This window comes from Cavia porcellus, unplaced genomic scaffold, assembly GCF_034190915.1.
Source record: "Cavia porcellus strain 051 isolate PalLab524CR breed Dunkin Hartley unplaced genomic scaffold, mCavPor4.1 scaffold_24, whole genome shotgun sequence".
Lineage (NCBI taxonomy): Eukaryota > Metazoa > Chordata > Mammalia > Rodentia > Caviidae > Cavia > Cavia porcellus.
This window is the reverse complement of record NW_026947507.1, coordinates 16,026,258-16,053,987: the sequence shown is the minus strand read 5'-3', so window position 1 is coordinate 16,053,987 and position 27,730 is coordinate 16,026,258. Positions and strand designations below refer to the sequence as shown.

The 27,730-nt window shown below is 36.8% G+C and overlaps 1 protein-coding gene across 15 annotated transcripts in view; it reads left to right on the top strand.

The window, feature by feature from the left end:
* Tenm3 (teneurin transmembrane protein 3) overlaps window positions 1-27,730 on the top strand; it is a 2,467,413-nt gene that overhangs the window by 936,138 nt on the left and 1,503,545 nt on the right. The window lies entirely within an intron of this gene.

Sequence of the window (27,730 nt, the reverse complement as noted above, 5' to 3'; positions counted from 1 at the left end):
CCTCTGGATCAGTCAAGCTTCTGTGGCCTACACTGTATTACTTTGTGCCACCTCCCCTCCAGGTAAGTCAAGCTGCTGTGGCCTGCACTGTATAACTTTGTGCCGCCTCTCCTCCGGATCAGTCAAACTTCTGAGGCTTCACTAGATTAGTGTGGTTAGTGTGCGCCACTGTTGTAGGACTTGATTTCAGATAACCTATTGAGTCTCAGCCAGGTCACATGACCCAGGTCTAGTTCACTCCATCAATCCCAATTGGGAAGGGAACAATTGACTGAAGTCACTGCTGCCCCTTGTACTTGCCAGTCCTGCCCAGTCCCAGAATGTTGTCCATTGGAACCCCCTATTTATGCAATGGCTACACTCCCATCACTCACCATATGTCAATGTAGGCATCCTGCCAACTCAGCTCTCTGTTTGGCTCCCTGACCCCTGAACTCAATGTAACTGCACCTCCAGTGAGTTGAAGTGAGTGGACCTCAGAAGGCTCAGCAAATCATGATGGGGCCTTGGATGTCAGAAAGTGGCCTTAATTTCTTCTTGGGATGAGAAAATTCATCTCCTTCTGTTTAGGGCTACCCTGTATTATGTTAAATTGTAAGTTGACTATCTCAGGGAGCCTCTGTAGCCAGTTGTTATCTGTCCACCATCTTTGCTGCACATCTGATTAATGCCTTTTAATGGCTTAAGATTCCACTTGGAATAGCCCAGAACCTCTTTCCAGGGACCCGAGTAAAATGATGCCTGCTAACCTTCAAGCCACTCCCACGCTGTTCCCACCTTGCACTATCCTCCAGCCTTGCTTCTCACAGTTCTTCACTCTTTCTAGACTCTTTCTAAGCAGTGTCCTAAATACCTTCACATGTACCTTTTCCTTGGACTGATAAAACTTATTCTTTATTTGTTATTGGCTATTTCTCAGTGAGGCATGTTGTGAACATTTACTTTGAAATAAATCATGATTCTCTTGCATAATATTTTGTATTTTTCCATCAGTAAACATATCAATATGTAGTTGGAAGTATGTATTTAACAATAAAATGAATTCTTGGTAATCTCTGAGTTATCTCCCATTGAGTGATATTCTCCAAAGTTCTCTTTAATGAATTTTAACCTTATCTATTCACTTGTACATTGACATAACTATGTTCTCTTTTTGTAAATTGGTTCACTCTCAAATTGTCCACTTATATCCTTAATCAGTTTTATCAAATACTGTATTTCATATAAAAAGTCATTTTGAACACATATATTTTAGATGTTCTAAAAAGTTGCACTACTGTATCAGTCCCATGTAATTTCTGACTTTTTTGGTTGTTCTTTGATGTACTGTACTGATGATCACTTGTTTCTCACATGGTTATGGTTTTCCTGACTGTATCTCCAGTGATACTTTGCCCTGTGCAAGTATCGTACTCAATGCATTATACAATTAAGCCTGCACATGAGTTCTGTGTTTGCTTTTCTTAAGAACTTGGTGATTTCAAACAAGCTTTTTCTTAAAGGAGGATATATAATCGAATCAACTTTAAAGAATAAATTTAATTATTTTAGTTACAAGTATCATTTTCAATAAAATGTACATATTAATTTTTCAATTTAGCATCATTTACTCCACAATAAAAATAGATTTTAGTCTGTACATAACTGAGATTTCAAATTTTAGCTAGTCAGGGAAGGTGAAAGTTTTTTTTTTTTTTTTTTTTTTTTTAATTATTGCTTCCTGTAGTCTAGGGAAAAAGTTCCTATTTTCACTCTGTGGAAGACCCGTGAGGTGTCAGGTTTATAGTGCTGTCTCTCCTCCAGCTCCCTCTCTGGTGTAGAGATCAATTTTGCCCCCATGTGGCCCATCTCTTAGACAGCGAGGCCCCTTCTATAGAGTTTATATTGTCACGCCCTAGGCATCAATTTATGTGTCACAGGCTCTTCAACTTTCCTCCTTTGTTTCCACTACTTAAAGATTTTCTTATTCCTTTAAATATATCCACCTGTGTAAATTGTTAATAATATTGTATTGAACATTGTTATGTATGGTGAGTTGACCTCAGCTCAATCTGCCATGTTTCTGTAAATTGTTACTGAATTTTGAGGAAAGTCTGCCACATATCTGAGGACCCGTCTGTGGAGGAAAAAATAAAAAGCAAAACATGTTGTTGCTGTTGTTGCTGTTTTTGTTAACTCAAGCAACAGAAATTATCCTAGAATTTTCTGAATTTCCTTGCTCTCTTTCAGGAGTTTAAAAGTAGTGAAAACAGAAGAATCCTATTATTTGCCTCCTCTGGATAATCCTTAAATTTAATAGTCAATAAGAAATATCAGTTCTAAAGGTGAAAAAAATGAGCCCAGGTCACAGATTCTGAGCCCGCTTCTTTTGCTTTAGCCAAAAGAAATGCACAAAAAGAAGCAAATAAACATGTCGTATTTGTAAGTCCTAGAACGTATTTTGATTTTCATTTATTAATCAATCTACATTGCTGCAAAAGGAGAAAGATCTTTTTCTCTGAGTATAAGAAACAATGATGAACACATTTAGATCTACTGTAATGTATGCACGTATGAATCATTACTAACATGAGATATTACCGCGGATAGTTCATTCAAATGATTTGGGATGGATTATTTTCCACTTAGTCCACAATATATTCATCCTACCAGCAAACCTTATATCACCTCTTCTAGATAACACTCTACATTATAAATATATACATTATAAATTCAAATAGCCTTGAACATACCAGAAAAACACAATCAAGATGAAGAAAGGAATGAGAATTTCTATATCTCTGAGACAGAGGAATGATTCTATTTTCATCCGAATTCTGATTTAATAGATAACAGAGCACACAGGTAGAGGGTGAAAGAGTGAAAAAAGGCAGACATAATATCAAGTTGAATTTGCAGTGTTTTTTGGAAAGGGGGCTTCTTGTAAAATAAATAAATAATAGACTTGATAATGGGTTGGCAAAATTACAGAAAATAGATGATATGAAAACGGTTGACTCAGCTTTACTTTGTAAAACCAGTCTGACAGGCTATGTCATAAACATGTCATAACCATGATCCACTCTGTTATAGTGAATTCCTGAATGTCTCCAACATGACATGTGAAAAATACTGATTTAAAAAGAGTAAAGTAACAATGGACAAGAATTCTTCCTATGTTTAAATTGTATCTCCACTGAGCAGTACTTTACCATGTTGTCCAATTTAAACATTTACCGCAGGGTGATTAAATTATACAGGAAGATGTAGAGATCTAGAAAAGAGGAAGAATTAATATGTTCACTAACCATGACCGATATATAATTATTCACAAAGAGGAAAGGGAGATGACATTTAATGAACATGTACTTGGTGTAAGGCCTCATCCTAGGTCATTTATAATAAGACAATAGATACTTAGGAAGATAATTACAGCCTTCCCTCCCCAGTCTGGCCTCCATGATCTGAAAACCACTATGCTCCTGGAGATTTATAGCATATTCCTTTGAAATGCACACCAGATGAAAGAAAATCAAAGATATCTGATTCTAATAGACTTGCCTTTCCATTTAGCCACCTATTTATTCACATATTTTATATTAAATCAAATGACCACATTTGAAAATACTTGAAAAAATTTTATCATATTGTATTAACACAGCTACTTTAATGGAAGTTTTTTTTTTAAGGTAACAAGATCCCTGTGTATAATTTTAACACATGAACACATTTTAAGAGTAAGGGAATCAGTTGCTTAGGTTTTCCTTAGAGTTCACCTTTGCTGCTGCCATTGATGTACACATGAAATAGATGGATACTGTAATCATTTACAAGGTTCACATGTGGTTCTCGGAAAATCTAGGTCATCTCTCAATATCAGGATGCTAAATTGCGTATAAAGCAGGTCAGCTATCCTGCACAGCTGATTTGCAGCTCCATGACAGCCTGCTATTTGCCTTTTAAGAGTTAAATTGTATCTGCTAATCCTAGCTTTTAAGCAGCTAGAACTGACATTGCTTAATTTATTTGTAACCCTTATAACAGACTTTTAGCAGAGGGTATTGGTCTTTGTGCTGGATGGAAAACTGGAAGTCCCACAGGAAATTGACTAGAACTATTATCATAGTTAAGGTTGCCTATCATTCTAATTATAATTCACATCCAATAATGAACACCTTGTTCAATAATATTTAATTCAAATCATGATGCTGAGTATAAAATTACATATCGAGAGAATTCATTAGAAGTTTCAAAAGTAAGCTGAGTAAATGTGCCTGGGAGAATGTATTTGATGAATTTGTAAAAGTATTTAAATTAGATCTGTAAAGTATTATGAAAAATCCACAAGGGATGCACAATTAGGTGAATAAGCTCTTCAAGGCCAGGAACTGCTGGGCATTCACTGTAAATGCTTTCTGTTATATTGTTTATGCAAAATAGAGAAAAGATGAGTAATAATATACAACAAAGCAAAAATCTAGCAGAGTTGAAGACAAAAGTAATTAATTAAAATGTAAATAATTTCCTCATAATTAGTTCTCTAGCCGTTGTCTACAAATTATTAATATGTCACTGAAGTATTCTAACATGGGGCAAATACTTATTTAATTTATGCATTTTTATAATGTCATTAATGTATGAGCTTCATGAAAAGCTCATTCATAACCAGGTGATTCCCTAACTGTAGTTTATAAAATAGAAAATGCTGGTTGCATGATTATGTCGTTTATAAAACAAACCATTTAAATCTGTAGTGATTTTCTTATTATTCTAATGGTTTACGAAAAATTTTGTCCACTTCAATTTACACTGTATCACTGTCACATAGCCAGGATAATTTTATAACTTGATACATTTGCCTTGTTGGTTCATTTACTAATAATTCATATGCATATTCATCCCAGTTGTGTAACATTTAATGCATGGCAACTATACAGCAAATATTATGTTTAAATGGGATTAATGAACTAGTAAAGATAAAAAAAAGAAAGAAAGTAGGAAAGCAAGAAAAGAAAGAGAAAGAAAAGAAATAATTATTCTAAATTGGAGTTTATATGTAATGCGAAACAATTCTTGTATAAATATCCTCAATAATAGTGTAATATTAAAAAGAAATAAATTCTCTAAATGAGGGTTGACAACCTTTTTCTATAAAGGGCTAATTAATAAATATTTTAGGCTTTGCAAGCCATTCAGTCTCTGCTGTATCTACTCAGTTCTGAAGTTGAAAGACAAAATCACCAATCAAGAACACATAAATGAGTATGACTGTTCTAATAAAGTTTTATTTAGAAAAAACATGTCATGGTTCAGATTTCGTCTGTAGGTTGTAGCCTGAAAACCTTTGCTCTAAAGAAAATAAGTACAACCCCATGAAAAACAAAACAAAAAGAAAAGAAAAGAAAAAAGAAATATGCTCTAGAATGAACAAGGGGGAGTTAGTAAAATTTTCACCACAGATGAAACATTTAGGGCAAATGTGAATGGTTAGTGGGAAATAACTAGACCATAGGGAAGCAGTTGATGATCAAAGGTGTCCAGATAGCTTCCTCCTCAGAAGTGGATGCTTAGCTCAGAATCCTTTTGTTATTTTTCCCACCTTGTAAAGGAGGAAGTGAATGGCCAAAGAAACACAGTGGCTTACTTAATGACTTATTTCAGATTCCAATTTATGGTGTTGTAATTCAACAATCTTATTTAAAATCTACCACACTGCTTCACTGTATATAACTTAGAGACAACATAAACACAATCCCTTCTCTTTTAATGGTTTACATTATATTACAGGCTCATTTAGGCCTACTTTTATAGGCTAAAATAACAATTTAGACGTGTTTCTGGCAAACCTTCATAATTTTCTGAAGTGACAAAGACCAGAAATAGATTCATGAGGGAATGTTCACAGGAAACTTTCTAAAACACATTTGTTATATCCCAAACCACCAGCTCCTATACACTTAATATATCATAGAGCAAACTTTATGGAGGCACAGACCCTGTTGGTAATTTTAGAATGAACCTTGAGCCCTAATGTCTGGAGTGTGATTTATTGATTGCTATAAGGCAGAGCAATGAGAGATTTACAGGATTGAGGTAAAAACAGAAAAATAACTATCTTTTGGCCAGCAGCAGTTAATGCACTAGAAGAAATATATTTCTCTATTTCTACTCTATGAATAATTAAATATGCTTTATAAGCATGAAGATATACAGATGTGTTTACATTTTACCTTCTTAACTCTGGATCTATAAAGGACTTTCAGTACACTGATTGGTCTTGACCTTAATGGGATAAATGCCATTTTACAGTGCATTTTATAGTGTCCAAGCACTTGTGCACTATTTCCTAAATGCTGGGTAAGATTTTATTTTGAAAGTATAGTTAAATAAAATACAAAACATAGGAAATGCAATAAAAGACCAAATGATTTATAAATGTTTATTTCCTATAAAAGTTAAATGATGTTTTAATATAGTAACTTTAGTTCACACTTTGAAAAAAAACAAATTAAATCTTGACAGAATAAAGACAAATCTGATTTCCATAATTAAAGAAATAGGAGAAAACACAAGAAAACGCCTGCTTGCTTTTACAAGTACTAGCTGGCCTAAATACATGCTTTGAATGAAGTTAGATTGACTGTAAAGCTTATTGCTTTTATTCAATTTGATCAGAAAAAGCTTAGATGGTTTTGGATACAAACTAGGAAAAGAGTCATAAATTCTAAGAATTGTCATTTTCTAGTTAATTCTATTCTGAAATGAGATTTTTCTTAGCTGTTAGGAAAGAAAAGGGCTATTAACTAGGCATTAACAAGCAATTGTCAGTCCAATTTTGCAGATAAAAATGTTTGATTAAAGACAGTGCCTGTAGATATTTAAAGGTGTTACTAAAACCTAATGTCAGATTTAAAAGGAATTTCCTAGAACATTATTCCTCCTGTCCACTATACCTTATTTTTTCATAATATAGTCAGTCAGAACTTCTTTGAGACAGTCACTGCAGAAGAGAAATAAATTAAGTACTTAATGAGTGTTGATAAATAAGGAAAAAAATTGGAAACTGTCTTATCATGGTAGGTATTTTCTTCCAATTAAGAGAAAAACACTCTCAGAGATCTCATGTGTACAGAAACATGTAGTGGAACAATAGTACCACAATGTTTAAGTCTACAGAAAAGAAAACAATTTTATACTCATTTGGTACATTTGCTCTGCTTTAGAAAAAATATTTAGAACAGATTGCTAATAATGATAATAATTGAAAACAAATTTTTTTCAAAAAGGTAATTTTTTACTTAGAACCACCCAGTAGCTGCCTTAAGATGCTTTGTCTGATACGATAATGGAATGCTACTTCTTTAAGTGTCATTACATTGTCCAGAAAGTCTGTTTCCCAAACTGGCTTTGGGAAACAAATTCCAAATATTGTTTCCAGTCTTCGCTCATTTCCCAACAAATCATGAGTTGCATGAAATTTGTGAGAAATAGTCCTAAGTATCCATGGCAAAATCTCTTATAACTTGAAGCACACAAAGAATTAATCTAGCTGGATTTTAAGAAAATCTCCAAGTAGGCTTTATCTCTCTACATTTTCATTCTCCGTGCTTCTATTTTGATAGGGTTATGTTATTGTACCATTTTGGATTAATTAGGCACAAAAGAAGAATTATCAGGGATAGTGAGCAGATCATTGTGCTTAAGTGAACCCTCATGTCTTTCACTGTTCCCGGGACATCCAGTGCTACATGTCATGGAACAGATAAGACAGTGATCACTAGGGAAACATTTTTTACAATATGTTGAAGCACTTAATGTTCAATTCAGGAGAGTGAGACCTGAACTCTACTTTAGGCTAGCTGTATGCCTGATATTTATTTTCATAACTGCTGCTCTGGTAGTATCAAAGAACCATTAACTAGCATGATAATAATACCAACTGCAACAATAATGATGCCGATAATAATATACTCCATTATTATTAAAAATTGACACTGCCTAGCCTATAATGTAAAGAATACAACTATCCTATAAGCATGAATATGTCAGTAGATACAGTGGAAGAGTTTTAAGAGAATACATTTAATTGTATATTTTTATCCAGAAATTATGTTTGAAAATTGTTACATAAACTTTCCCTTTATATATATATAAATATGCAGTAACAAATTCTGTGTCATGGATTCTATAGAAAAGCTGGTAAGAAGACAATAACATTTCATTTCTTCCCTTGAAATCAAATCTTTAATTCCCAAAACAAAGAAAAATGCTGCGATTATTGAATTTATTGTGTTTTTTTCCCTCCTGTATGAAGCTGTAGTAAGTAAATAAACAAATTTCAGTTTGTTCTTTTGTGTTTATGCATTGTAGACTCGCTTGCCCCTCTTTGATAGTAATTAACTTAAATTAGGATGTATTATCATAATCTGATACATCTGATACATTGTCTTCAGTGAACCACACTTCCAAGTCGTATCCTTGTGCATCCCTAAAACATGCTTTTTTCATAGTGTGCTAGAAGTGACAGTGTGACACTTCTCAACACAAGTCTTAGAATCCCGCAACTTCTGTTATTGTCCTATTGATTGCTCTGAGCTGCTGTATTGTAGAGACTACATTGAGAATCCCCATGGAGATATCACATGGAATGAAGAGAATAAAGAGAGATAAGAGACATCAGATGGCTCCCCAGTGAAATCTGGCCACATGAATGATTGCATACCCCACGGATGGAAGAACTACCTAGATGAGTTCAGCTTAGAATGATGATTTTTGTTTTCAGCTACTAAAGTTTGGTATGGCCTCCTATGTATTGATAAGTAGCCACATAGGGGATAAGAAAGCCCTGAAAGATAAATATGACTCATGTGAGGGAGTGCAGGGACTGAAGACTGGAAAGACATTGAATTCCACTCAAAAGAGACAACTTATGCATAGTTTCTGGGTGGCTAAAAGAGATCCACGTGCTTGGATTAGGAAGAAAGGAAGAAAGAGAGGAAAGAAAGAAGGCGGAAGGAAGGACAGAAGGAAGGAAGGAAGAAAGGAAGGAAGGAAGAAGGGAGGGAAGAAGGGAGGGAGGAAAAATAAAAGGAAGAGAGGGAGGAGGAAGAATGGAGAGAGGTAGGGAGGGAAGAGGGTAGGAAGGGAAAGAAAAATGGGGAAGGGAGGGGAGGAGGGGCAGAGAGAAAGGGAAGGAAGAGAAGAGAAGGAAGCCGAGGTGTGAAAGAGAGGGAGAACAAAAGAATGGGGACCTTGCGGGAGGAAAGCACACAAAGGTGTGGGAGCAAACAAACTGAACGGAGTCAGTGAGAGTGAGAATGGCTGCTGATAAATCTGCTACAATCCACAAAGACTAGATCATGCAGCATTCTGGAGACCGTGCTAAGCAGTTTGAATTTAGAAGAAAGTGAAGAGTTTAAAGCAAAGGAAGGAACATAAGGCATTTCGTGTTTTCAAAATATGCCTATAGTTGCTAAGTAGAGCACAAATGGAATAAGGCCAAAGGCAAAAGCAGAGAGAAAAATTAAAAGGATGTTGTGATATTTCAGGTGAGAGATGACAGTAACTTAGAATAGGGTTAAATAAGTGCAGGTGGGTGAAGCAGAAAGATAAGAAACAGATGTTTTGGAAAGATGATCAGGTAGGATTTTATTTAACGTATTAAATATGAGTGATGAAAGAGATATATGTGTCAACAATGACTCCTAATATCTGGCTTGGGTAAAGAATTGCATAAAGGTAGCATTTATTGAAATGCAGAGTTCAGAAGAAAATAGATTTCAGGCAGATTTTGGAAGAAGGATGATTTAGACCTGGTAAGTCTCTTGAAGCTGTTTGTGAGTAGATGTGTCAAGAAGGCAATGGATGCATTTCTCTGTCTCTGAGAAATCTGGGGCAGAAATACATACATGAAGAACATACATAGAGATGATCCTGAGAACCCCTAGAGTTGCAGTAATCTCCACAGGAGTGTTTGGAGCACAAAGAGAAGGCCCACGGATAAGTGCTCAAGAAACCCATTTGCTGAAGACTCCGTTGAGGGGAGAGGGAGAGAGGTGAACCTAGCAGTCCTTGTGATCTATGAAGGAAGGAGAGAGCCTTCCTAGATGTGAATGTCAGAGAAAAGTGTTTGAGAAGACGGGAGCTGATTCTGACAGTTACACTAAATTGAAAGCAGGCGTCTAAGCCAAGTTCAGGAATGTGAAGTCCACTGGTAACTTTTGAAGAGTAATTTTAGTTGAGTAGTGGGAAAAGGGAAAGAGGATGCTGTGAAAGACTGGGGCTGAAGGAAGAGGAGTTAGGATAGATAAATCTTCGGGAGAAATAGAAGGAGATATGAATTATGCCCAGAATTAGAAAGGAGGAAAATATTAAGGAACACATTTTAAAGCATTCAAAACTACTATTTTTTATATTGATTAAAGAGTCCAGTTGAAAAAAAAGAGTTTAAAAGTACAGGACTGAAGGAATAAACCACAGAATAAATAATGATTAATATTAATATTATTAAATAATGATTAATATTAATAAATAATGATTAATATTAACATTATTAATATTATGAATGATCATCTTTTTCTGTTTGAGAGCTTCCTGTCACTTCCAAAGGGCCCATGTGCTCCTGCCTTAGGCCCAAATACTGACAGTGCAGGCAACCTGAAAGTGTACTATCGAAAAAGCTTCTTCCTTTTCATTCTCTTCCTTACTCAAATGTTTTTATCTCAGAAAGGTCCAGCCTAGCCACCCTCTCTGTAAAAGCTCCAGTGGTCACCCTCTCAGGATTCCTGAACTCTTCTCTTGTCTTATTTTTTTTCTTTCCTTTTTACAATGATGTGTACCTTTGATGTGATTAATTAGACATAACACATAATGGCTGTGACTTTCTTATTCACTATACTTGTTTATTCATTTCCCCTCCTGCTAAAGTTTAAGCCTTTCCAGGACTGGAATATTTTTAGTTTTAACAGTGATACAAACATTCTAGATTTGCCAGATGTATCTGCTCTTTCAGAGTGTGGGAGATTCTTCTGAATCACCTCCATGAATGTGTGTTTATGTGAAGTCAAAAAAGGCACTGACACCTTTTCACATGTATTATTCGCAAGACTTTTTCAAACTTCCCCATTTGTTCTCCCACAGCCTCTATCCATTGCTCTCCTTGATGTAATGCTGTTGTGCCATTATGCCTGTCCCTCCCCTTAATATCCACACAACTTAAAATATCTCCTTTATTTGCTCCACTACTCTTAATCTGTTGACTTTTAAGGCCTTCTAAGAATAATAGATCCCACATTCACTTCTAACTTCTCTGGACTGCACTGACATGAGGAATTAAACCTATAGACTACATCACTCAATTAGTCTCTCTTGTGTAGCTTCACATACTTCCTGTATTTATCTTCTAGAGCCCTCACACTAAAAATACATGATCGTATCTTAAAATGCAGTCACCTCTTCAGATATACCTCTGTAAAACGATGTTAATATGTTTAAGAGAGCCCTTTCTTCACAACTGTAAACAAGTGTCTGCTAAGGCTCTGTTTATATACACACAGGTGTGACAGGAAAACTCTGATGGTCCTGTTAACCAAAGTCTTAGACTGTAAGAACCAACTTATAGTGTCATAATGCTACGAAAAGAGACTCAGAAGGAATCACTGTCTTCTCTCATCTGAGAGAGAGAATTTCAAAAACATCTCTCTTGGCTTAACTGATTTCTTTAGATCTTTCACTTTCTAATTTCTTTAATTCAAAACAGCAAAAACAGAGCACTAAATGTTGGATCCTAAATCATATTTCTTTCCCCATCGTGACAGGCCTTGTTATTTTCTGATGATCTATCTGTTAAAGACAGTGTTCACTCCTTACTCTAGTGTGTTCATGAGAGAGAGAGAGAGAGAGAGAGAGAGAGAGAGAGAGAGAGACAGAGAGAGACAGAGAGACAGAGACAGAGAAGAGAGAGAGAAGCTAATCAATGAAATTTCTCTCATAACATACCAATCTAAAAGAATATTATATCTTTTCTTCTCTTCAAGAGAACAAAGAAAGTGAAACCCACAGCTGTTCGACCTAATGCTGAAAAGAATGCGTAGCTAAATCCAGCCTCCTTTTTCCCGATAAATTGGAACAGGCATGCCTGAATTCATTTGAACAATTTTGCTCAAAATTAAAGGAGTATAAGTAGAATGAATTTATTATGAGCCTCTCTTTTGGGAAAAAAAGAAGGCAAATTGTAATAAAAAGAAAAGGAAACAGGTGGGGGCAGGGATAAACTCCCAGGGAATCATTTATAAAAATAAAAATGGAAATTAGAAAATATGTGTAAAGTGTAAAACTCTGTGGGGAACTATGCAACCTAGAAGCAGAAACTGAAGAACGGCAAATCCAAAGACTCTGTCACAGCCGTTTGGGAGTGACAATCCACCAGGAGGCGTGAGATTTCAAAGAAATAAGTGTACTTGAAACTAAATACACCTGTGTCCTAGGGAGGGGCCAATAATCACAAAGATGGCGAAGCATTTAGGAGACTTTCTCTTCCTATTCCAGGAGATTTATCATCTAAAGAAACTCATCTGGCAATTTGTGGGTGAATACATTTTCTCAGAGTTGGGGATTTAATTTTTCAAATGGTACTATAATGCCACATCCAAGGCTTCAGGGGACTTTTCTGTTTGTGGGAAGTGCATCAGTGGCGACCAGGGGCCTGTGGCTCTCTGTAGCCCCGACTGGAGTCAGACTGTGTGTTGACTGTTCAAATGAATGCACCTTCTGAAGAATAAGAGAAAAGGGCTGCCTAAGTTTTGAGGCAATAGTGAAGTGCCACCTGGGAAGAACGTTTCTGGAAGAGAGGACATGTGCTTTTCACAGTAAATACATCTAATGAAAAACCAAGCTTAACCCAAAAGAGAGCTCTGGGAGTGAACTCTCAATAAGGCTGGAAAAAAAATGGCCAAGAGAGGCCTTTACCTGAGCTCTGGGGTAGGGAGTGTTCAAAAGAAACCATGGAGCGTCTGTTCCTTCCTTTTACAGCCTTTATTCTGTTGGATAAATGGAATGATCAAGTAAGCTGTGAACATCTGTGCCTATTTTACTGAAAGAGCTGGACTTGGCAGGGTACAAAGTGGGAAACAACTTAATTATCTCAGTACTGACATTGTAAACCCACTCTGTGGATTCCTTCTTCAATTACTCTGGACAAAACCTTAAGACAAACCTTTGGGTCCTTTTAGTAGTTGTTAGATTTTAAATAAACAGTGATATATCAGATGCAAAGCAAACTTGAGTTTCTCATTTACTGTAACATTTCTGTCATCCCCAGCTCTGGTCCACCTCAAGCTCTCAGAAATGTTATTGAGCTGGGTGTTACAGTTCAGTGTGTTCTGTCTTATTGTTCTACTCTTCCTCTTCCTCTCACTGTCTGGGGCTTCTGGGTTGCAGGAGAGAGAGGAAAGAAGCTGTGGTGACCTCCCTCTGTACTGCCCTGGTTTGGACAGTGTCCACTCCAGCTATCTGGCTGTGACTCTTTCCTCACTTTTTGCTTGTGTGACTTACCCAACAAGGGCTCTGTCAGCTGGAATCTCCAACTCCTGGCAGGTGGGTTTTTTTGAACGAAACAGGAATAAATAGGTGTAGAAGTCTAGCTTACTCATATGGTGTCTACTTTATCTTCAACATTTTGGACTGTGCAAGCAGCTACCACTACGCTCTCTACTTTCACTGTGGCAACCCAGGGAAACCTAGCCAGCCTCTCACCTGAGCAGAACTTTCCAGGGATTCTAAGCCTCTAACTTGCTCTGAGACTTCCAGAAGAACAAGATAACATCTCCATTGCTCTCTCCTGCTCTCCTTTCTGGGCCCTTTAAAGTGGGAAGCAGAAGATTTACCTAAATGAACAATGGTCTTACTCTGAGGCATGTACAATTGTTTCTTCCAATGTGTGCTCCCAATTAGGTGCTTTTTATCCTTGAAGTTCTCTCATTTGACTTTAGGTGAGAGAACACTTTGATCAGTTATTCACACATGTATGAATAAATGTTAAACATTTATTCACACATGTAAAAGAATATGATACACACTCTACCAAATGTTTCCATTTGGTATGGAAAATGTTTCCATTTATCCAAAGAAATCGCCTACGTCCCTCATTTTCAGTTCGTGGAGTGATTTATCTTGACATGAATCAAGACATGTCACAATACTGGTCATTTTTTTTTACCCATTTTGGATCCTTAATCAAAATTCCAGACACGAAAAGAGCCTGTAAAGTTTCTGCTCTGCTCTGCAATGCATTAGGCATGCACAGAAGGGAAAGTTTAGCATAGCTTGCAGTTTTCAATAGCTTCATGCCAGGGGTGAAACTTAAACTTAAAACCCAATGTGGATGGACAGAAATATAAAGGAAGGGCTTGTGGTGCGTGTGGAATTCCATAGATCTATATGCTGGAAAATATTGGATTTATCCAGTGAGATCAGAATAAGAGTTCTGCCAAGCTGAATTAAGACTGATTGTGACAAATGAGAAACACTGTACTTTCTTTGACGAAAAAGTAACATGAGAAAAACAGTTGCTTAAGAAGATGATTGATAGCTGTGTAAGAGACAGCTATGTCGCAAGTATTTTTCACCTTATTGCAATCACTTGCACAGCTTTTTAAAATAATTGATATAAAAATACTGGCTCTAAGCTAAGGAGCTTCAGGTGACTATGGGATTAGCATGGGACCAACAGTATAGGACTGTGAGACTCTTGCAGAAGGAACCTTGTCTGACTTAGTTTTCAGATACCTCCTGGGGACCTTGGACAATGTATAACCAATGATATATTTATATTAAATATTGATCCAATTAAAGTGAATGGATTTAGCGGCTAGAGGCTTGAGACATGAACATCTATTATAATGTTATGACAAATGATGATCTCAAAACAAGTTTGGAGAATACTGGAGACAATGATTGAAGCAAAGCAAAATTTTCAATCTTTGGATACTTTGGATACAAAATTTTCATTCTTTGGATACAAGATTGAGAAAGAAGGTTAATGTAAGTGTGAGAGAAATAGGCATAGTAGAGTCAATACTGAGAAAGGTATGCATCATAAGTAGAAATGTGATGAGATTATAAATACAACAATTCATACTTAGATATTAAAATGTACAAAACATTTTAATATAGAAGTCCTTGATGCCAAGAGTTTTTATTTAGCAGTTATTGAAAGCTGAGTCCAAAATTGAAGGAAAAAAATTCACCTATGACTTTACTTGGCAGTGTTTGATAACTATTCATAATACACAGTCAAACCGTAACACTGTTGAACAATATTGGCTACTTGATTTCATTTTTACAGTAAACTTGTAGTAAGGACTAATATCATCATCATTCAAATAAAGTAGTATTGTGTACATATTAATATAGCTAGTAAATTCAGCCAGTCTGACTGAAGAGTATACTAATCTGCTTAATTTGATGCACTTGACAACTAGAAGGAATTGGGTGGTTAGCACAGGAAATGGAGAATGCTTGGTCCTAAAGGAGTCAGGTACAGGATGGCTCAGATCATGCTCACAGAGAAATAAAGGTGTACATAATGACTGGATTGAAGTTACATGTTCAAGGAAGGTTAGAGCGAATGAATATTGAGAACATATGAGCTATGTCAAGAGGACCATCCAGAACAATGACCGCAGGAAGGCTGGGGGAGGGGAGAGGACTGCAAAGTTTGCCATGTTAACAAGTGAAGACCAAGGGGGATATTGGAGGGTACCATCCAAAAGCCATACCAGAAGCCTGATTTTTCAAGTGGAATATGTTTGAAATGTTCAAGGATGGAGCCTACTGAGAAGAAAGGATTCAAAATGCCAAAGGGCAAACGTAGTTGAAGGGATAGGAGATGGCATGGGGTGGAATCCTAAGCATTGATAGAAATGTGAATAAACTCTATAAAAGCCCTTCTGAGAGTGTAAAAGAGAATTCTAGTGGTTCAAACAAGCTGATATCAGGGGAAATGCTATGTCAAAAGCAATTTCTGACAGAAAGAAAATCAAGCTGGGGCCACTGGCCTATGTGTAATCAATTCATATATATATATATATATTTCTGAATGAGAACCTCAGATGGTGGATTTCAAATCTTACTATGTGGACAAATAATCTATTCATATAAATCCAGCAGAAGCTTTTCCACTCAAGGAGTTAATCTAATTAATGAATGCTTTCCTTTTCCTCTGTGAATGCTTGAAAATGTGGGCGGGTAGTTTACCTTCCAATATGTATCTTCTTGCACTTGATCCTCAATGTGTTGCATGGAATATCTAGCAAGTCATTAATGAGCTTCTCAAATTTGTTTACATAAATGTATTTGGTCTTACAATTAGCTAATTTTGTTAATTATTATATAACTGACAAAATAAACCTGTGATTGCTGGATGTAGTGGCACATGTCTGTAATCCCAGCACTCAGCAGACTGAAGCAGAAAGATCATCATGAATTCAAGGCTAACCTGGGGTACATAAAGCAAATTCAAGGCCAGCCTGAACTATATAGAAAGACCTTGTCCCAAAACAATGAAAAGTCTCATTATGAAATTCAGGTTATCCTTGAACTCACCATGTGCCCCAGAATGACTTGGAACAAGAGCCAATCTGCATGCCTCAGCCTCTTGGGTACTAGAATTACAGATGTGCACCATCACACTTGGCTCTGAAAATAACTTTTTCTACGCATGCCAATTTGTAAGATTTAATAAAAATTGCTAAGATCATGACATTTTTAATTCCCAAATTAGAACACAAGCAGACAGAGCTTAAAATGTTAGTGTTATTGATAATAAAACCAGGATGGGAATATGAAAGCTAGTGAGGTCACTACTATACACTTTGGAATCCATCTTACAGAATTTCACAGCCGTAGTTGTGTCATTATTAACAGATATGAAGGACTGGTAGCCTTCCCCATACAGATGGAGAACATCCCGTGGAGGGGTAGAAAATGTGTCTGTTCTGCGGACAGGTTGGACTTACAGGAGAGAAAAACATATTATGTGATAGAAGCCATTCAGTTTCTTCTCCTGAACTCAGTCATGGTTTCTTCCTGTTACCATGAGTGAGGAAGTAGTCAGCAGGGTTATCTGTAACTGCAGTGGTTTCAGATGGGACAAGAAGAGAAATGGAATCTCTTCCACAAATACTTTTTTTTTTTTTGTCTTTTTCCTTTTTATCAGTACCAGGGATCAAACTCATGACTGCCTGCTTGCAAAGCAGGTGCTTATGCTGCTGAGCTAAATCCCCAGCCCCCACTAATACTTTTGAGATAGGCAAAATAATTCTCAAATATTTAGAGAAAAACATTAAATCTGGGTGGGTTTAAACTAAGATTCCAATTCACCTTACGTATAATCATAAACACAAATTGTAAGTAATATGAGTATGTTTCACACAAAGAAAGAACATAGAATCCTCCTCAGTGAAATTCACCAAGTAACAAGTTCTTGACTCAATGAAACATTACAAGTAAGTACACATACATATATTTGAGCTGTAATAAATTATTAAGATATGCATCATTTTATCTTTTCCCTTTTCAATTGTTTTTTATAGTTAAATAAAATATTGGTTCCAATTACATTATACAAGATGACATCTATAATGGAGCTTCTAAGTGGTAAAAAACACATAACTTGTCAAGTTTTTCATTTCAGTCTTTAAAACATGGTTAATGTGACTTTGACTATAAGGAAAATCACTGTTGCATCATCAGTTCTAGGCTGATTTTTCTTTGTCATCATTATTTCAAAAATTTTGGGCTATCTTCTTTTGCAAGGGGCTAGGATTGAAAATGAGAATAATAAAATATGTCCTTAACTTCAAGTCATCTGCAATTTTGTATTCATACAGGAAGAATTTATTTAATAACTCATACTATGCCAGTATGTTAGTCCAAGTTTTCTGAGAAGCAGATGCCAATGCGGTAATATGTACAATGACTTTACCTGGAAAAATATTTATAAGAGAAAATGAGGAAAGATTGGAGCAGGTTGGGAGAGATTTGAATAGTGGTATTAATTCTGACCCAGAGTAAAAGTGAACAAGAGAAGGCCCTGTATAGCCTAAAGAAGGCTCTGAGGAGTGCAGGGAGTTCTGAGTGCCAGGCCTCCCTCAGGAGCAGAGCTTGTCTCCCAGGTCTGGTTTGCCTTGCTTTTGTGTCCTTGCTGTGCTCAGCCCTCAGCTGAAAGCTGCCAGTAAGAAGCATGGCCTTGGAAATGATCCCCATTCAGTGGTGTCTTTGGTCAATTATCTTCCTGTCATTGAAGATCTGTGAAGTACAAGGCTGCTATAACTGTGTTCCAAAAATTAAAATTTAAGAAGTCTATATAACCCATGCTTATTGTAGAAAATTAGAAGACACACAAGCTTCCTCCGTTCTTCCTCTTGTTTACTTAAGTCACCTTCCCCATTTGAATTATCTTTGCAGAATGTAAATGTCACCTTTTTACAGATGCCTGATACCTTCATCACAAGATCTGATGTCTTTGATCCCTGCTTGCTCCAGCTACTGGTCTCCCTTTTCCCAAGTTTTCCAGTAGTTGCTATTTGCAGGTCACTGAACACACTGCTGCTTCCTCTGCCTGTGGGTTTCTACTTACTTAAATTTCAAATGTCAGCTTCTATAAGAAATCTTCTTTTCGTCCTTCCTACTCAAAAATTTTTTCTTGGTTTTTTTTTTTTTTTTTTTTTTTTTTTTTTGGTACATGCCTGCAGTACATAATGGTGATATTCTTCTTGGAGTGTTGGTACATGTCTGTAACATGTCTTAATTTTTTTTCCATTCCCCTTCCTCTTTATCCTTCCCATCTTTTGGTCTTTTTCTTCTTTGCAAATGATCTCGCTATTTTCTGTTATCTATCTTCTTTTTTGAAATCAAATACTTCTTCATGCATCATTCTATCACCGTAATTACTTTCATGGTGGGTCTGTTTGCTATCTTGATATCTTACCTAAAACTATGAATTCCTTAAGCATAGAGATGTGTTTTGTTAGGAAATTAGCACTTATCACAGTGTTTGATACATAGAAGGTGCTAAATTACTGATCATTAATAAATGAATCAGAGTAATACACACTGCCAAAGAAACCTAAAACAGATAACATTAGTGTCTGCCATATAGGGAAAACAGATCATTTACTGGTGGTGGTAATTATTCTCATTAGTCTGTGAGATAAAACTATTTTGTGTTACAGTTTATGATAGCAGTAGAACTTTTCCAAAGAAAAGCAATGTTGATTGACCTTCTGCATTTTGTGTCTACCAAGTGCTTTGCTGTAACCATTTATCCAAATTCTCCCAATATCAGTTTGATGACTTTACTTTCTTACAACTGAGACCCAGTGAACCTGAGCTTCTCGGTCATGGGTGACTGGTGATTCTGATTCCGCTGGGGTGTGGGGGACTGCAGCAAGGGGCACTTAGGTGACTGCCTAAACCCCACTGTTGGAAAAGACAAAGGCAGTAGTGAAGTTCATAACCTTCCCATATCTTCTCTACCTTCAAGTCCAATTTTTCTGTGTACCATGGATGTTAGACAACCTGAACTAATACTATGACCATGTCCTATTGACCACACATTCATCCTATTATCATCAGAGATTTTCAGAAAATGGTTGGAAATGGAGAAGAGGAGAGGCATGGTTCTATTTAGTGACTTTCATAGAAAGCCTATACTATATTCATGAGGAATTTTAAAAGAAACTTCCAAGAAATTTTCCATTACTTTATAAAAGTAAAGCAATTTCTTAATTATTTAAAAACTATCTTGCTGGCAAGTATATTTTACTTAATGACTCTATTCAATTTTCTAGGCTCACCCAACCCTCTTGTTCACCCAAGCCAATCATATCTGTTTTTATTTTAAATGATGCCTCCTTGATTCTTTGGAGTATTGACTGCCCAGCTAATTGCAGTACAAATATATTCAATAGGCAAAGAGTTGTCTTTGGAAAGGAAATTAGTGATATCAAATCATAATATGTTGAAGGAATTTAATTTATTCATCCTATTACTTTCCTTCTTAACAGGGATAATTTAAAGTCAATAGTGGCTCTATTTTAAAACCTGTGAATTCTCAAATCCTTTAATTTAATTATGAAATTGAAAGAGATGTCAAATAGACTTGAATTTACATTTGTATAAAGTAAATAATGTGCACACAACTCGGGTAATAAATTTTATATCTCTCAAATATCTCTAATTAACTTCATTCTCGCATTCTAATTCTTTACCCTCAAATTGTGCAACCATTAATATCATATTGCTAGGATAACAGTATCCATTAGATCACATGTATTTTCTCCACCTCTGCCTCTAAAGCTAGAACAACCAGGCTATTCCGTTGTAAACTTTTATTGGCAGGGGTTCATAATTCAGCTGTAAAATTTCATGCTGGGCTGCAATTCAGTGCAACAAGCCCTATGCCCTCAAGAGCTTATGTTACTACAAAAACAATTGCAAATATCCATTTTCTTCTCTTTTTAGGTGGACCAGAAATATGGTACAGAAGGAAACATTAATCTTAAAAAAAGACAGTTTCTAAAAAGAAAAGTTGGTAGATAAAGCTATAACCCCTCACCCATCAAAATAAGGATCATATGATACAAAGGAAAATACATACTTATTACAGATACAACTTTCTCCATGGTACTCACACTGCAAGAAATGTTACCTTGTTTTTTTTTTTTTTTTTTTTTGAGACAGATTAAATGCAATATAAGGTCTCTGTCATTAAGGTTGGCAAAAAGTCTGATAATTGTCAATTTGGGCAGTCTTCTTCCCAAGCTGGACTACAGTAGAACTGCAGGATTTACGCAGTCAGAGAAAGAGTGCAGAGCTAGGTTGTGGTTGCTTTTGATCCTTGGTCACACAGCCAAGTTTACTGGCAGAATCAACACAGTCTCATCATTGCCAGGCTAAAGACATGAGCCTGAGCGTACTGCCAGGTCCACAGTGTGGCTGATGCTATACGTCTCCAGGTCTTGAGATACCTCTGCTTAGGCACACAACCACACATGCCTCTGAACCCCCCTTAGCTACACCCAAATTTCACATTTACCCACTCTATAATTTGTGAGGGTCCAACAATATTTTTGGAGTATTCAGTCTCATTCTAGAATTTGCTTCAGGTTCTGAATTAAAAACAAACAAGCAAACAAATAAAACATTGTTTATTTTTGTCTTCTCACTCATGTTAAAGGATAGGTGAAAAGAAATAGGAGAAAGATTGTCATTTTGGTTTCATTTATACTATATTAGAAATAAGAGAAAAAAACCAACAACTATATATTTTGTTTTAATAAAGGCACCCTGCTAGACTAGAAAGTCTTACCTTTACTTGATCAGTATCAGCCCTGGGTGAAGATTCATGAGACGGGGACCATGCTCCTAGGATGAAAGCTCTCCAGCACCCATCTTTGGCTTTGTGACTGAGCCCAAATTGCCTTATCTTCATTGATAAAATGGGACCTATGAATTATGTAGCTCCACAAAAATAGAATAGCATCTGTTTTATAAAGTTCCATGGTGACCTAAAATTCTCTTGATTTATGATGCACATAGCATAGCTTCATGTTTTTTGTAGCTATTTTGTTTTTATATCTAGAAATTTTTAATTATCATAAAATTTGGCTATGGCATATTGTCCATGTTTTTTATTGTTGTCTTAATAGTATTCATGAAACCTCTATTACTAAAATCAAGTCATCTAATAACAGGTGTACTAGTAACTGTTCTTGTTACTGAATTGTAACATGAATATGTAAAGCTTTCTAAAATATGACAGTCAACTTTGACTTTCTTCCAAAGTTTAATAAAGCTTTTTTATTTACAATTTAGTAACTTTCAACAAGTCAGTTTCATACATCTATTACACATTTAGTGTATTGCTTTTGCTTTTGGATGGCAAAACTTGCCTACAGTTGAAGTTCTCTTGAAAACAATGCTGTTTATTGTAGCGTTGGAACTTAAAGCTTTTGATACTTTTTCCTACTTCAATAGCCAGTGTATCTTTCAAACTTGTGACAGATAAGTTTAAAAAGTAGTGCTAAAACGCTAGAGAGCATAGATACCATGAGTCTGAGATGTTCAAAAACTGAAAGATGGGACATGCCAGACATTAATTAACATTAATTTATCAAATTAAACCTTCATGCCTTGGGTTCATGATAACTGATAAATGTTAATGGGCCAGTATGAGCAGATCTTGAAATATAGCTGCTGTTAACATTCTCCATAGTATATCTTTAAACAAGAGGGATGCTGAGCTACAGCAACAATGAATGAAGTCATAGAGGTAATTAAGGATGGAGAGAAGCCAGTTGAAGACTCAAGAGTAAGTTATACATAGTGAAAGATTTTGATTTGTCCCAGTCTTTCAAAACAGTAGTTTACTACTATATTTGATATTTCCACTTTCTATCCATTAATGTACTCTTCTCTTGCAGAGCCTAGAATGGTAGGGAAAGCTGCAGACTTGGGAGAGGGGTGGGTATCATCAGTCTGCCCTTTTACACCCTGCCAACATCCTTCCCTGCCATGTCCCACAGGAAACCACGTTTGGATTGCCTTTCTCTCTGGTTTGTTACTGGGACTTGTCAACAGGGAACACTCTGGGAGATGGGAAGCCCTGTTATGTTCACACAGGTCAAACATTTGTCACCCCAAGCCCACTCTCACTCTACCCCTTGAGAAGTGAGTGGCAGAAGCCTGTGCCACCACTCCTGCCATTCTTCGAGGCCATCCCTGGGTTTCCTGCACTCTGCCCACACATATCTGATAGTTGTTTTTTTAATGACTCTTAAGTGATCCAGTGTTTGTGTGCATTCTGTATCTACTGAGATTCATGAAGATTTTTGGAAGAGCTTCATAAAGAGCTACATCCTCCAAGAGTTACGGCTGGATAGAAGAAAAGACTGGGATGAATCTCAACGATAACAGTTCAGTTAGGAAAAAAAAAAAGTCTGAAAAAAGAAAGCATGGATTGAGGTCATAATAAAAGCATAGGTTTTACTATATTGCTATATTGCTATAATACTATATTACCTTATGGTTGGTCCACCATTAAAAGCTATTTGTGGATCAGTAAGTCTGAGGTAGTGAAAATGTCAAACTGTGATCCTTTTTACCTTTAGTGATTCTACATCAAGCAATCTACAAAATTACCACCAGGTGGCGGCCATGCTGCAACTTTGGGGGACCAACAAGCAGTCAACAATAAAAAAGCTGAATTGGAAATATTACGGTCAAACTGATGTTTGTGTCTTTGATGCTGTATCTAAGGTAAGGTAGGAAGGATGAAATTGGAAAGGCTAATAAATTTATTATGTGTTGGAAAAGTTATTTCTCCTTGCCCACGAGAGAAAAAAGCCATTATTTTTAAAGTAGAATGTTAGTTATGCTTTGTTCACTGTGACACAAAATTCCCCTAATCATCCTCATATTTTTGTTATTCTTTGTGTGCTGTGTATCTTCAGTTTTGAGAAGAAAAGAAGAGATTGTAGTAGTTTCTTTAAGCTGACTGCTTAAAGTTTAGTACATTTAAATAACTCTATTGCAGAAAAGTGCTTTGGACACTGATCATTCAACAGTAAATAAAAAATGCAGAGAAAACATTAATGCAAGGAGGCAAATGATGTGCAAGACTCGCGGTGCCCCTAAACAAGGCAGACAGTTTGACAAATGTGTTTTCCCCCCATTTTGATCAAATAGACCAGAGCATTCTAGCATCCAGCTTGTCAAAGTGCCAAATCTGTTTTCCGTCTCTCTTTATCCCTGCGCTCACCCCTTCCCACCAGCCTTTCACTCAGGCCTCCTGCCCAGGATGAAATAGGCTGTTAGCTGACGGAAGTTGATAGTACAGTACCTCGCTCAGCAGATAATGAGAAACGACAGAGAAATGTCTTGGGCTCTTGTTCTTTCCTTGTCTCTTCTTCTTTCCCAGCTATAAGCTCCACACACATTCATGAATAAGTTACAATGCAGACAAGGGCTAGCAAGAGAAACGAGGCCAGCAGACTGCATAGGCTGCCTCTGCTGTGGACCAGTATCCAGGATGTAGGCTCAGGCTCTTGGCATTTCACAAAAACCTGGTACTAATTCCCATCAGGTAACAGATTCATGTGCAGAACACAGGGAATTGTAAGGGAAAAAGAGTATGATGAAAAAGAAAAGCAAGTACCTAGCACATGCCAGAAAATTTGCATACATAACTTCAGTAAATACTAATTCAGTTGGGGCAACCCATTTGACAGATGACAAAAATGAATGGGCAAAGAGTTCAAGTGATTTACATATTTGGCAAAGTACGTGTGCTAACGAAAATTTCAAGGAATTGATGCAGAAACTGAAAGAGGAATAAAATGAATAAAACTGCTCTCTTCCAACCCAAAGACCCACCTTTCTGATATAACTGTATTTATGTAACTGAGTTTGTAACTAAAGTATGTGGTATTGAAGCAACGAATTATTGTGAAGAGAGATACATTGTCTGGATTTTGGGTTAGGCCAGCGATCTCAAAGGTCTGACAAGAAGGGGTCACACTAATCATGCCTGCCTGTCAGTGTCACCCACACTTGAGAAATCAGGTGGTCACACTCGGGTCCACGAGTAGAAGGACCTCGTGCCTGAATGACTGTGCTGCTGTAACTATCTCGTATTACTTAATAATTTCTCAACATGAGACTCTTTTTTGTATTATACCCTGCCCTGCAGATGTTGTACCCAGTTGTATTAATGGCATTCTTCAGTTTTGATCATTACCAGACAGGCACAGATGAGTTTTTCCATTTTTTTATTGCATGTATCTTGTAATACATAATGTTTATGTTTCTCCTGGGCAGTTGGTATATGTACGTGACATATCTCCATTCTTTCTTCATCCCCTTCCTCTCCCCTCCCTGACTCCTTCTCCCTCTCTTGGTCCCTTTTCCATTTGTAAAAAAACTATCTCCCTATTTTCTACTACATGTCTTGTTTTGTTCGTTATATAGGTATTGCGTTTCTCTTGTAAGAGAAACTATGTGATATTTAAGCCTGTGTATCTGATTTATTTTACTTAATGTTATGGTCTCAAGGTGCATCCATTTTCCTACAAATGAGTCAAGTTTATCCTTCTTTATGGCAGAGTAACAGATGCTTCTTTTCCTAGTTAGAATGTTTTGTAACCTTTCAAATTTCCCCAGAAGATTCTTTTAGTAAGAATAGACAGGCTGGGAGGCAACAATTAGGTTGCAGCTTACGTTACTGTTCTTTAATTACTTGCTTCCTTTATTCATTCAGCAAATCCACATAGAACAGCCATCCAGAGTGAGGAATTAGCCAAGACTAAGGTGTTCTCCTGATTCTTTGTGGCACTGCTTTCTTCAGGCTTCTCATAAATAAGGAAACTATGCTATTACAATCCATTCAATATTCCTATTTTTCCATCCAAAGAATGACTATCATGATCTTGTCATTGAGTACAAAAGCCACTTCCATAATTTCTCCTTGTATACACTCCAGTCATAACCAAGGGGAGCTAGCACACTCCAGCCTGAGAAACAAACCTGCATGGAAATAAGCATCTTTGACCAAGGCTAACAGAGTTCTCCTGCAAATGTTGGTGAGTTTGTAAAATAATAAGTATGTTCCATATTGTTTGTCCATTGAAAAGTCAAATCTAAAAAATCTCCTTACTTATTAAATATCTATTTATACATAATAGTTCATATGGCACTATACAAAGGATTTTAGTTGCAGTCTGATTTCTGAAGAATCTGTTGAAAAGCAATTATAAGATCAAAAATATCTGAATGTAAAGACAATTTTGAACAATGTGTAACAAAGCATGTGCTTGGTGTCCACTTCAAGAATAAGTGCATTAGCAGGACTGAGAAGTGAGCGAGCCTTGATTGGCTAATGCTCACACCGGATGGCACAGAGAAAAGCTATTAGACCTTTTCCAAATAATTCTGGAAGACTGTGCAGAGGAGGTGGGATTGCATGAGCTATTTGGATGATGAAAGAGAGATAACTTGGCCCATAGGAAGAAAGAGCATTCCAAGAATATGGCACAGTTTGGAAAAGGCTTGTGTGGAATGACTGGATGATGGAGCTGTTCAGCCAGTTGGCTTCAGTGGACTGGGGGCTCATTCCAAGGATTTTAAATTTGATTCAAAACAAAATAATGGCTTTGTACAGAATTATTAAGGCAACTAACAATAAGTTCTGGAATCCAATATATGTTATACAAATCAAGACTTAGTTCATGGAATTCCTAGCAAAGTAAGTCTCCTTGGTAAAACTTCCTGGCTGATGAGTGAGGAAGGGGTGTGGGTAACCTTAGCAACTCTCAGGGTAATAATCATGGCTAACCCCAAATTTGCCACTCGGTAGAGGAACAAGAAACAAAGAGCTAGAATTGCTACAACAGAAGGAAGAAAGGGGTTTATCTTTAAAGAGAACATGATTACCAGTGTTGGGAGTCTGTGGTATTGCATTCATGAGGACTGAAGTTCTGAGAAGAGTTTAGTGGCCTGAATTTTGAGAAAACACCCCTGCCTATACTTGCCACGTGGTCAGTTTCAAAACCTGAGAAAGACTGTCTATCTACTGTCACATACTTAAAAATCTTAATAGTTGTATTGCTCTTGAGAAGCTTTACATTAAGTGAAGATGGAAATTGTTACCATTAGAGGCATTAAATAAGAAAAAGCAAGTAACTGTCACAGAGAGACACTCAATTGCCAAGCGATAAAACATGATAAGAAATGTGAAGGAAAGCAATGTTACTTTGGCTTCAAAAGATGAAGGAAAAACCTGGGAGGGGCTAGTATATGAGATGTGTCTTAAGGAAGGAGTAGAATTTAAGTAATTAAACAGGAAGGGTGGAGTGTTATGGAAAGCACAGAACTACACAGAAGAAATATGGTGGTGACGAAAAGTCAGTCGGGATAGAAGAGCACTCTTCTCTCTGGGACAGAGGCTCCTGGAGCACAGGAGAAGGAGACAGGCAGGAGAGGTGGTGGAGGCCTTGTTGACAACTGGAAAATGAGCTCAGTTTCTATGTTTTTGTGAGCAATGAAATAACCAGAGAACCGGGCTTTTTGCCCAAACTCAGAGAAAATAGTTCAGATTTTAAAAACTTTCAGTTAGTTTTTTTTTTTCCCCCTTTCCCTGATACAATGTTGAACTGCCAGTGCATAGAAGAGGTAAATCATCCACCCTATATGATGGTTCTGATAGCACCATCTGAAGAGCTACCAGATAATTTGTCTTTGTGAAAAGGACATGAGCATATTCTTGAGCTCCGCTACCGCCACCAGAGCCGGCACCTTGTGGAAGGGCTCTGGAGTGCATCATTTGGCAAGTCCTGCTGCTCTGGCCATCTGCTGCACCTTACGACGTGATCTGGCAATTCAAGAGATGGCACGGGCAGCCCGACAGTATATCCATATGTTATTCTCCTCCTCCTTGCTTGAGAAATAAAACAGCCATCTTCAGACACCACTAGGAATCCCAAGTCACATGACTTCCTTTGTCTCCTCAAGGCCAAAAGTATCAACCAAAGTATTTTAAAAGAGAAGAAAGAAGTAGCCAGTTGATCTGATCGGATCGAAACCTGGTTTGGTGGGATTTACATAAGAGTTAATCTCAAAATATAAGAGAAAGGACTCAAATTTGAAGAAGAGAGAGACAGAGAGAGAGCGAGAGAGAGAGAGAGAGAGAGAGAGA